Raw genomic sequence first — 12,467 nt, 5'->3', positions numbered from 1 at the left:
GATTCTTACCTCCAGTCTTTATCTGGGAAGACAAAAGATCCTCCTAAAATCTCTTTCTGCTTCCCTGGGGGTACCCTGACTCCCCTCCCTATTGTCTACTTCTCTCCTTGGAACATATTGGTAGCCCCTGTGCACAGGCAATAAAAAGAATCTGGCACATTTAGAAAGAAGCAGTATTTCTGCTTGAAGCTGCTCTTTGTCCCAGGTCTGACGTCCACTTATATATGAGGTATAGTAGCAGTTTGGGAAGGAAGAGATATAAGGAACATGGCATAGTGAAAGTTCTGGCTCTGGAGTCAGGATATTTGAATTTGGATCCCTGCTGTGATAGTAGTGATCACTTAAACTCTCTGATTCCCAGTTTTTTCATCTATAAAATGGGGATAATATTTTCAATATTTGCCTCTGAATATATGCTAAATAATCTCAACTGGGTGCTCATTACAGCAAAGCAAACCTTCTACACCTCCCTAATTGATTCTCTATCCCACTCACAATAGAGGTTAAACAAAACCTTTTCATCCTTCCTCAATCCCTACCCCTACCCCTATTATGCTCTTCATCCCACTACCTCAGGTGAAGACCTCAGCTAATACTTCACTCAAAAAAATGAGGCCATTCAGCAAAAGCCCCTTTATCTTCCCTTCTCCTCATATCACTTAGACTTCTTCCCCCAATATTTGTCCCCCACTATGCCCCAATACTCTTTCACCCCTATCTCACATTAAAGTGGCTCTTCTCCTTGTCAAGACCTTGATCCGATACCTTCGCATCTTCTCATGCAGATTGCCCCTTCTGCCGTCCTCACTCTCTTTGATCTTTAATCTCTCCCTATGGATGGTGGGCTGCCTGCAAACACGCCCATGCCTCCCCGTGCCTATCCTTAAAAAACTCTTACTTGATCTGATACAGCTCTCCTTCCCTCTCAGCTAAAATCCTTGAGAAAGCCATCCGCAATTGGTGCCTCCATTTCTTCTCTTACTTGCTTCTAAAACTTCTGCAATCTGGTTTCTGACCTCATTCTTCAACTGAAACTGTTCTCTCCAAAGTTAGTCATCTTCTCTTAATCTAATGCCCTTTTCTCAGTTCTCTTTCTTAAGCTCTCTTGGCTCTGTTGAGTGTCCTCTTCTCCCACATACTCTCTTTTCTCTGGTTCTCATGACACTGCTTTCTCCTGGCTTTTTCCCCAGACTTCTTCTGGCTCCTTCTCAGCCTCCTTTGCTGGATCTTCATCCAGATAACTTCACTAATGGTGGATATTCCAAGGCTTTCTTGTAAGCCCGATGCTCTTCTCCCTCTATAATTTCTCGACTGGTGATCTTATCTCAGGAGTTCACTGATCATCTCTACACAGGTGATTCCCAGGTCTAAATATTCCCTTCTCTCACTCACTCCTCATGTAGAACCCATTGTCAAGTCTTGTGATTGTCACCTTCACAACATCTCCCACATAGAGCCCCATCTATCCACTCACACAGCCGCTGTCCTGATACAGACCCTCCTCATCTTAGCCTTAACAATTGCAGTAGCTGGCCTTCCTCCCTCCCTCTTCTCTCCAAACTCTCCTCTCCTAGGCTGCCAGAGTGATCTTCCTAAACATCAGGTGTGACCATGTCACCACCTTTCCTCCCCCTCCTCCCCTCCTGCCATTCAATAAACTGTAGTAGTTCCCTACTTCCTCCAAGAAGAAATCTAAAACCCTCTGCTTGGCATTTAAAGCCTTTTACAACCTGGATCCCTCCTACCTTTCTAGTCTCTGGATATGTTACTCCCCACTATGTACTCTGTGATCCAGTTCTCCTGGCTTCTTGCTCCTCACACATGTTTCTCCAGGCTTTTCACTGGCTATTCCCTATGCCTAGAATGCTCTCCCTCCTTATCTCTGCCTCCTAGCTTCCCACTTTCTGCAGAAGACCTTTCCTAGTCTCCCTACTGTCACACACTGAACACACACACACACACACACACACACACACTGCTTATGCCTTCCCCATGAGATTTTCTTCCATTGACACTGTAGATATCTTATATGTCTAATTTTTTGCATGTTGTCTCCCCCATTCGAATGAGTTCTTTGAGGGTAGGGACTGTATTTTCTTTGTAGCCTCAGTACTTAGCACAGTCCATGGCATATAGTAAATAAAATAAATGCTTGTTGACTGACTACTGAATCACTAGGAGGAAAGTAAACTTCAAAGGACTGTATAAACATGAGTTGTTATTATAGGGTGTCACAGCACTTAGCGCAGTGCCTGGCTAATATTAAATGCTTAATAAATTCTTTTTCATTCACTCATTCATTTGTTCACAATATAAAGGTTCCATGGAATAGTAAGTCAAACACAACATCTACTCCTCTCTAGGCTAATGGATGGAGAGCAGCCTCCCAGTTGTTTCGTCCCCACTGTCATTTCTAGAGCACTATTTCTCTACCACAGCTCAACTGTCTACCTTTCATCCATAGCTCCTGATACTCTCCTAACCAAAGTGGACTAGTTGTCATTCCCTGGAGGCATTTCATCCTTTCCTGTCTCTCTGTGACTCTCCTCTACTATCCAGCTGGAAGAAATTGCGTGCTGCAGGGGATAGAGGGTTAGGCCTAGAGTCAGGAAGATGTGAGTTCAAATCCTGACTAGACATTTCTGGCCTTGTGACCCTGGGCAAGTCACTTAACCTCTGTTTGCCTCAGTTTCCTCAGTTGTAAAAAATGGAACTAATAATAGTACTTACTTCTCAGGGTTGTTTTGAGGATCACATGAGATAATATGTGTAAAGTGCTTAGCATAGTGCCTAGGACATAGTAGGCATGTAACAAATGTTTGTTTCCTTCCTTCCTTTCTGAAATACCCCTCTGAACATCAAAATCCCATCCATTCTTCCTAGTTCAGCTCAATTACCTCCTTCATGAAGTATTCCTTGATACCCTAAGCTAGAAATGGTCTCTCCCTGTAAACTCTTAGACTGCTTCAGTGGCGCTCTTCTTATGGCACTTATCACAAGGACAGTGCTTTGTTCTATAGCTTTTCATGTACAGTTCTCATCTTTCTTTTGCGGCAACTGAGCCTATAGCACGTAGGGTAGGGTAGCTTTATAGGTGGTACAGGATGCCTCTCTGAGGTGGTAACATCTGGCTAGGCTTTCTTAGGTTTCCTTCTAGCTCTCCAGGCCAGATTAGCAAGGTCCAATGCAAGCAGAAAGTCACAATTCAGTCAAGAACTGAAGGGTGTGGTCTGAGCCAGTCTGAACCAGAAAGCATGAATCCTTTCCATGACATCCCCAATAAATGTTCAACCAACATCTTCCTGAATACCTTAAGTGAGATGGAACTTGCTACTTCATGAGGTAGACCATTCCATTTTTGCTCAGCTCTAATTGTTAGGAGCATGTTCATTAAATGGAGACAACATCTGCCTCCCTACCAAGGCAACTTACCCAAGGCACAATGGGAGCTCATAAGCCCCATATCCAACTGTCCCAATAAATACTAACACTGCCCAGGAATACATAATTGGAGCAAGTTGCTTGCTTCACTAAGTCCTGATACTGCTTCCAGCTCCTACCACTTCCCAGATCTCTGACTTCTCAGCTTTGGATGCGGCTTTTGTTTTCTCCCTTGTGTATTATATATCATACCCTGATTCTCTCTGCTTCTACATAAAGTTTTTCCTGATCCCCTCAGCTTCTAGTATTTTCTCTACAAAACTGTTGTGAATCTATCTTGTTTGTACTTATCTATGTCCATGTTTTCTTTCCCAGCTAGACTGTAAGGTACTTAAGAGCAGGTACTTTTGTCTTTGTACACCAAATACCTGGTACAATGTCTTCCACACGCTTGCTGATTGAGTTTTAGGACTGTCTAGATGCCTGTAGTTTTCAAGATCCCTTGATCACTGAATGTCAGGGTGACTAGGGAAGGGCTAGAAAGCTGTTGTCAAGGTCACTTCTTTTGCTAACCTTGTGACCCTAGATTTATCATGATCCACCTCTTCAGCACACTTTATGCCTAAGCCTCAGTCTGTATGCCCACTAGCTTAAGGCATAAGACTTTCCCGGGGACACACATAACGTAAGTCACAAGCAGAGAAACAGAGGTTTGACCTAGTTCTCTTGCATTCATTCCTGTCAGTACAGTCAGATCTACAGCCACAATTAAAAGGCTAGTTCAGAATACCAACCCAGAAGCCTGGACTTCTGTCAGCTTTTTAAATGTTGCCTGCAGGCACTCTCAGTGTAAAAGATACAGATACCCTCATTAGGGCTATTAGAGCTGCCAATACCTTCTAGCTCAACTGTCCTGCCTCTCTGACTGAGGTCAATATTGTATTTGAGCCAGTTTTTTTTTTAAACTGGGTTTTTCTATCTTGCCCAGGCTGAAAGTGCAGTGAGGACTCATTGGTCAGACCCCGTTGCTCGTTGGAAAGGGAGCTTTGACCTGCTCTGTTTCCAACCTGGGACAGTTTCCCCCTCCTTAGGCAGCCTAGTAGCTCCCTGGGGCTCACTCTACTGGTGCTGAACTTAGTTGAGAGACCAAACTGACATAACCTATTGCAGCTCAGAATTCCTGAGCTCAAGAAATCCACCAGCCTCTACCTCCCTGGGAGCAGGGCTTAAAGGCATGCACTACCACCCTGGCCTATTGGGCCAGTTCTTGAGAATATACAAGAATATCATTAAGTAGGTAATAACATGGTATAGTGGATAAAAAGCCAGTCTCAGAATCAAGATAACCTGGGTTCAAGTCCCATACTGGTTTGTGTGACCCTGGATAAATCATTAAACCTTTCAGTACTCCAGACCATGGTGTCCAACTTAATTAGAAAGGGGGTCATTCAACCATATATAAGGATCTTTGTGGCCACATACTGACTTCAAAAAATCTATATTAACATCTGCGTTCTACTGTATTTTTATTTATTTTGTTAAATATTTCCTAATCACATTTTAATCTGGTTCAGGCTGCACTCTGGCATGTGACCCACGTGATAAAGCTTGCCAGCTGTGTACTTGGCCCCTCTGAGCCAGACCACTCTCTAAGAGTATAATTCATAGAGCAGGAGCAGATCCACTTTGGAAACAGGAATTTCCTCACTGAGAGTTCTGCGTAACTGTAAAATCACAAGTCTGGTTCAAAGATTCTCTTAAATTCTTCAGATTCTTTTAAAAATTATCAAGTAGTAGGGGCAGCTAGGTGGTACAGTGGAGTCAGGAGGACCTGAGTTCAAATGTGGCCTCGGACACTTACTAGCTGTGTGACCCTGGGCAAGTCATTTGATCCCAATTGCCTAAAAAAAATTATCAGGTAAATAAACAAAGGTAATATTCATAAATCACTGCAATACTACACTGAGGACATTAGAAGGTCTAGATAACATCATTCATAATGGCTATACCTGGTTCAGAACATGGCCTTCCATTCATCCTTCCTCCATATATAAACCAGGTTGCATACTCCTTGGAGAGTCAACTTAGTATAAATCATAGTACACCCTCCTCTCCCACAGAGTTGGTCCAGTTCAGGTGTAGGGAACCTGTGGCCTCGAGGTCACGTGTGGCCTTCTAGGTCCTTAGGTGCATCCTTTTGACTGAGTCCAAATTTTACAGAACAAATCCTTTTTTAAAGGGGATTGTTTTGTGAAGTTTGCATTTAGGCAAAGGGCCTCAGCTGAGGACTAGAGGGCCACATATAGCCTCGAGGCCAAAGGTACCCCAACCCTGGTCTAGTTCAAAGGTGTCAAATATGTGGTCAGAGATGCAGCCCACAACACTCCCAATTCCAGCCTAAGCCAGACTAAAATGTAATTGGGAAATTTTCAACAAAATAAATAAAAACACAATAAAATATGTACAATACTAATATGTGATTTTCTAAGTCAATATGTAGCCCTCGGGGATACTTATTTATTATTTAGTGGCCCCCATTTCTATTTCAGTTTGATACCACTGGTCTAGCCAATGAAGAATCAGTAGGTTATGAGTGATAATTATCCTGAGGGAGGTATAATCATTAAGGGTTAAGGCACCATATCTGTGGATTCATTGGTTAAGGAAATTCCCTGTGCCAATGGAAAGTGGAACTGCTCTAGAACATATATTATAGAACTGCTTGAGACCGTAAGAGGATAAGTGACTTATCCAGGGTGACACAGTTAGTATGGGTTAAAAGTAGACTTTGAGCTAGATTTTCTTTTTTTTTTTTTTGGCTTGGTTTTTTGAGGCAATAGGGGTTAAGTACCTTGCCCAGGGTCACACAGCTAGTAAGGGTCAAGTGTCTGAGGCTGGATATAAACTCAGGCCCCTTATCCACTGCGCCAGCTAGCTGCCCCCTAGATTTTCTTTACTCTGACGCCAGCTCTTTATCTGCTCTGTCATGCAGTCTTATTCCAGCTGGTACAGTGTTACAGTTCTCTGTCCTAAGAAGACCGAGTGGCACTTGAATTCTTGCAGGGAGCTGGTTTTAGTGAACTCCTAGAGGGCCCTTATCTTTGGTTCTAACAAAAAAAAATAAATAAATAAAGCTGCCCCTCAAGAAATTGGTAATTAGACGTGAACACTGTAATTCAGTCATAAGCGCTAAGGGAGGGTCAGGGTGGTGATGAGGAGGGTGTTGAGGTCCCAGCTTCGGTGAGTCTGAATAAGTCTTGTTATTTGTGATTATCTCAGGCAGGCCTGTGCTGGTGGTGCTCCTTACCTTTATAGTCCTGCCTAGCCTGACCCAGTTCAGGAATAGAGCAAAGGGTGGGGTGAGGGCAGAGCATGAGGTATTGGGCATCTAACACTCCTCAGGGGTGTGGCACTTTGGGTGAGGAGCCCTTGTTAAGTGAGGGAAGGGCGGGAGCCAGTTCTCTTCCATATGAAGAGGTTGGCAATGGGTCAGTCAAAATATAGTCTGAATGAGTCAGAGTCAAAGGGGACATCCTCATATCAGAGTGAAGCCATCGGACAGCAAGGGAATCTGAAGGCAGACAGAGCTAGAGGCCTACTATCGATGTTATTGTGTGATCTAATAGAACAACATAAAATAACAATTCCCTGATTAATTGGTTGAGAAGTGTAACTGGAAACTAGGTAAATCAAAGGAGATCTACACAGTCAGAGCTCTAAGGAGGGTCCCTGTAGCACAAAAGGATAGAGCAGTTTGTTGTGCTTGGGGACATTTGTTTGTTTTTAAGCTATAGCTAGCTTTGCTCTGAAAAAGGGGAGAGCTCTCTTCATCCAACCTCCTTAAGTGGCTGCTGCTGTAGCTACTCATTCTCCCCATGTGTGGAAGCCTATGTTCAGGTTGAAGCAGGCACTAGGTGGTATTTCGTACTGCCCATGAGGGCTGCAGGATTGGGTGGGGTAAGGCATGATGGCTAGTAGGATAACAGAATAAGGGGTACACAGTCAGGGTTAAGCTCTTCTGACCTTCATTGGTTCAGGGTTTGTATGTTAGGTCTTGACTCTTCACTGGTCATTTTCAGGGCAGCAGAGTAACTTGAATGCTCTGAAGGTGAAAAGTATTAGATAGCTTTTTTTCTTCCATTCATCATAGCAGGGCTGAAGGAAACTGTCTCTACCTCCTCACAGGGAGGGCTCATTTTTATTCCACTTGTTTCCACCTTTAATTTAATTTAATAGTTTTCCACAAATGAAAAGTCCAAGAGACATAATTTCTGGGTAATCAACATCAATTTATTAATTATAGCTAGCAAATATTTAATAAAATGATGGTCTTTGTCTCATAAACCAAAGACATCCCCTGGAAAACATTGAATGCTTAAAAAGCCTTTGGAAAAGGGGTTGTACCTAAGGATGGAAATCAACTCTGATTGGTTAACAATCAATGAGGGGGTGAACATATTATTGAGGAGGTGGGCAAACAGTCTTCAGCCCCTCCTGCTGAGAACTTGACCCAATCATGAGACTCAGCTGCCTCCAGCAATCTGAACAAAAAAAATCCATCTCTACCCAAACTACTTTAGTTGGTTTTCCCCTTCAAAAGCCAGGTCACCCTAAATGCTAATGGAAGGTCCCAAGAACAACGGTTTATTTCCTAAAGGCAAGATCTTGTCTAGACTGAATTCTGTTTGTAAAATCTTCTAGTTGGGTAGGGTCCCATCCAAGATGGAAAAGCATGTACCCTGAGGATTTGGAAAATCTCATCTATCAGCAATGTCCTTCTGAGACTAGCTGACTAACCTACAGGGGTTGGTTTCTGAATAAGGAAATAGAAAGGGAAAACCTTAATTAATAATTGGTTGTTAATATAAGAGAAAAATAATCATTTCTTTCACCATCTACATTCTAGAACATTCCAGAATAATCTTCACATGACCCACTATTGATATTATTGTGTGATCTAATGTAACAACATAAAATATCAATTCCCTGAGGCTTATTCCCAGAATTCTCTTCCACCTCACACTCCACCTTTTGTCCAAAGCACATAAATGGACAACAGTAACATCACAGCCTGTCACAGAACCTTCACTGTAGGCTAGTGTTATATCCCAGCACTGTGGTGCCTGAACTTTGATGCTTCAGGACAAGGTCATGGCTACCTGCGTCTGGGTGAGCAAAGGGTTCATGGAGGCCTTTCTGAAACTGTTCCATTGGAGCATCTTCATTCCAGTCAAGTCCTGGACTGATAGTTTCCTTTCGTGTATTATCTTCTGCATTAGATTATAAACTCCTTGAGGGGGGGAATTGTCTTTCCTTTTTCTTATCTGTATCTTTAGCGCTTGCTTAATAAATGTTTGGGGCAGCTAGGTGGCAAAGTGGATAAAATGCTGGGTCTGGAGTCAAGAAGACCGGAGTTCAAATCTGGCCTCAGATACTTAATAGCTGTGTGACCCTGGGCAAGTCATGTAACGCTGTTTACCTCAGTTTCCTCACCTGTCAAATGAGTTGGAGAAGGAAATGGCAAACCAATCCAGTATCTTTGCCAAGAAAATCCCAAATGGGGTCATAAAGAATTGGATACCACTGAATAACAAAATAAATATTGATTGATTGTGGAGTTTTATCAATATTCTATTCTAATGCTGCTTCCTCTATTCCTTTCCCTATCACTCTCAGTTAGAAGTGATCTCTTTCTCCCCTAAATTCCTATAGTAATTTGCCCAGATCACCACTATAGCATTTGGCAGATTCTATTTTAGTTTGCAGTTGTCTGTATGTTCATCTTATCTCTCCTATTAGATTGTAAATTCTCTTTAGAAAGGGACCAGGTCTTTTTTTTTTTCCACTCATAATACCTAGCATGTAGTGTCTCATATACACTGAGTACTCAATAAGTACAATCAGAAATTTAGGACTGGAAGGAACTCTACAGATCATCTGTTCCAAAGCCCTTATTTTATAGATGAGGAAACTGAGGTCGAGAGAGTTGAAATAACCTCTCCAAGGTTACATAGCTAGTAAACAGCAAGGCCAAGATTGGACTCGGGTATTCTGACTCAAGGTCTTATGACTGTTGAATGAGTGCATAAATTAATGAGCATAAAGGCAGTACAGAAATTCTAGGTATAGTTAACATCACTAGCATTTCAAAGAGAGTAATAGTAAGAAACCACAGTACTCATTCTACTTCTGCTTTTGAATTTGAACTCTATAAAAATAAAACACTCTAGCCCTGTTACATAAAAAATAACAGGCGTTTAAAAATTAAAAACCTAAGGTCATGAAGTGTATAGACTCACAGTCAATATTCGTGGTTTGGTGTAACTGAATCCACCAAGTAGCTGGTGATGTGAATTCAAGATCAGGAGGCGGCATTCTACAGAAGAGAGCTGGGATTTGAGCAAGTCATTGAACTCTTCTGGGCCTCAGTTTCTTCATCTGTAAGATGGGGAAGAGTTGAATTAGATGTGATTTCTAAGGTCCTTTCCAGTTCTAAATATATTACCTTATGACTGAATTCTGTTTTGGGAACTCTTCTGACTTAATTAGCTTGTTTCCTATTTCCTGTAGTATTGGACTCATGCAGTATTGAACTCCTGTATTGGAGTTCTGTACAGTGTTCAGTAATTAAGGGCCACAAACTTTTAAATAGCATTGGATTTGGCACCAGTTTGCACATTCAAATATTGAAAATTTCTCAAATGATTTTTCAACTCAACCAAACCCATTGTGAGAGTAAAAGCTGAGTGAATAAAACACCATGGACCTTCACGAAGACAGCTTCTATAATAAATATAAATTATATTTTATCTACAATACCTCAAAGATTTCTGATCTCATCATTTTGGAGTATTCCCTTCAATGAGCCAGACTGAAATCTCTCTGTGCCTTAGCAGAAGTCTTCCTGAGTAGCTGTGACCAAAAACATCTGTCTTTGTCTGCTTGCTCACTAGTAAGGACCCTCTCCAAGCCTAGCTAAACTGGGCCTCAAGTCAATCAATCAACAATCATTTCTTAAGCTCCTACTGTGTGTCAGACACTGTGCTAAGTGCCAGGGATACAAAAAGAGGCAAAAGGCCTTCCTTGCCCTCAAGGAGTTTACAATCCAATGGGATAGACAACACACAAACATATAAAAGCAAGCTATATACAGATAACAGTCACAAGGTTGGTAACTAGATGACCTTCTGCCCTCATAGGATCTGGCAGAGCTTGTGGCCCACTGGCGCCTATAAGTCATTTGAGGCTATGGTGAGGCATCATGGGAGGATTTAGTGGGGGAATAAATATGCTATCTTTGTAAAAACATTATCCTGAGGGATTCCACAAAAGAATTTATTTTTTAAAAATCTTATTTCTAACTGTAAAATCTATTCCAGTCTCATCTCACAGAAGTGTCCTGTGCAAAAATGCATGTGCCAGTAGAAAAGCATTTGCTGGGTTCTGACATTTGTCATTCAGAATCTCAGAATCTAGGAAGTGGAAGGAACCACTAAGCCCATCTAAATCCAACTCCATACCTGAAAAGGAATTTCTATACATATGCTTTACTAATGGTTATCAATCAATCAATCCATAAGGACTTATTAAGTGTCTATTAGGTCAGGCATTATGGTAAGCACTGGAGATACAAATACAAAGAATGAAAAATTCCTACCTACAAGAAGCTTACCTTCTAACAAATGTTTCTTTGTTTGAAGACCTCCAATGATGGGGAACCCCCTGCCTTCCAAGGAAGCCCAGTTCACTTTTAAATAGCTCTAATTTTTAAGAAATTACATCAAGCCTTAATTGGCTTCTTTGTAACTTCCCCTCTTTGCTCCTAGTTTTGTCTTCCTGACCACCAAAATAAATCTACTCACTCTTCCTCATGGAAGCTATAAATTACTAGAAGACCACCATCAAGGGTCACAGACTTAGAACTAAAAGAAATGATCTTGTAGGTCATCTACTCCAACCCCCATATTTTTATATATAAGGAAACTGAGGCCCAGAGAGGTTAAGTGATTTGCCCAAAGTTATACAGCTTTTAGGCGTCTGAGACTGAATTTAAACTCACGTCTTCCTCACGTCAAGTCTATCACTCCACCCACTAAGCCATGCTATCTCATATCCCCATTGCACATGTCACCTAACCTCTCAGTGCCCTAGGCAACTGTCTAAGACTATAAGTGGCAGAGCAAGTGCCAATCTGCCTTGGTAAACAGGTTTCCTTGTCAGGAGTTCCCCATGCCAATGAAATCACGGGTCTAGTTCAAAACAAAACAACCCTGCTGTTGACTCATATGGAGTTTGCCACCTACTAACACCCGAAGATCTTTTTCAAAATACAATCTAACCATCTTGTACTTGTGAAATTGACTAACTGAAGTGTAGAACTTTACATTTATCTTTTAAAGTTTCTTGTTAGATTTGGGCTTGTCAAGATCTTTTTTGAATCCTCTCAACCAGTGTTAGCTGTCTTTTCCAGCTTTTTGTCATCTGAAAATCTAATAAGCAAGCATACCACCTATGTCTTTATTTAAGTCATTGATGAAAATGTTACACAGCACAGCTCCAAGCACAGATTCCTGAGACACTTTACTAGAAACCTCCTTCCCAGCTGGAATTACACTTTTGATGTTTTAGCCTTTGAAATCAGCCATTTGAGCAGTTTTGAATCCTCCTATGTTATCTGTGGTCCCCAGAGGACAAAATTGTGCTGTCATCTAAACTACATCTCTCCATCTTGTCCAAAAGAAAATCATGAGAAACTTTGTCAAATGCTTCGCTAAAATATAGGTAAATTTTATCTACAGCATTTCCCCTTATCGGCCACTATAGTAACCCTATCAAAGAAGGACTCTTCTTGGCCTATAAAATCATACCAGCTCTTTATGATGCACTTATTCTTTGCTACACATTTGATAACCATCCATCTTATCTATCCTAAGTAACTATGGGGAAACTGTCCAAAATGTTTTAGTTTTGTTGGGTTTTTTTTCAGGAATGTACTAGACAGGTAGGTGGCATGGTGGATACAATGCTGAGCCTGGATTCAGGAAGACCTGATTTCAAATCCAACTTCAGATACTTACTAGTTGTAT

At 41.6% G+C, this 12,467-nt stretch overlaps 1 protein-coding gene across 1 annotated transcript in view; it reads left to right on the top strand.

The window, feature by feature from the left end:
• The window catches only part of EXPH5 (exophilin 5), a 99,704-nt gene that overhangs the window by 61,008 nt on the left and 26,229 nt on the right, over positions 1-12,467 (top strand).

The sequence above is a fragment of the Phascolarctos cinereus genome, unplaced genomic scaffold, assembly GCF_003287225.1.
Source record: "Phascolarctos cinereus isolate Bilbo 61053 unplaced genomic scaffold, phaCin_HiC Scaffold_726;HRSCAF=1367, whole genome shotgun sequence".
Lineage (NCBI taxonomy): Eukaryota > Metazoa > Chordata > Mammalia > Diprotodontia > Phascolarctidae > Phascolarctos > Phascolarctos cinereus.
This window is presented reverse-complemented; position numbering and strand designations above follow the sequence as displayed.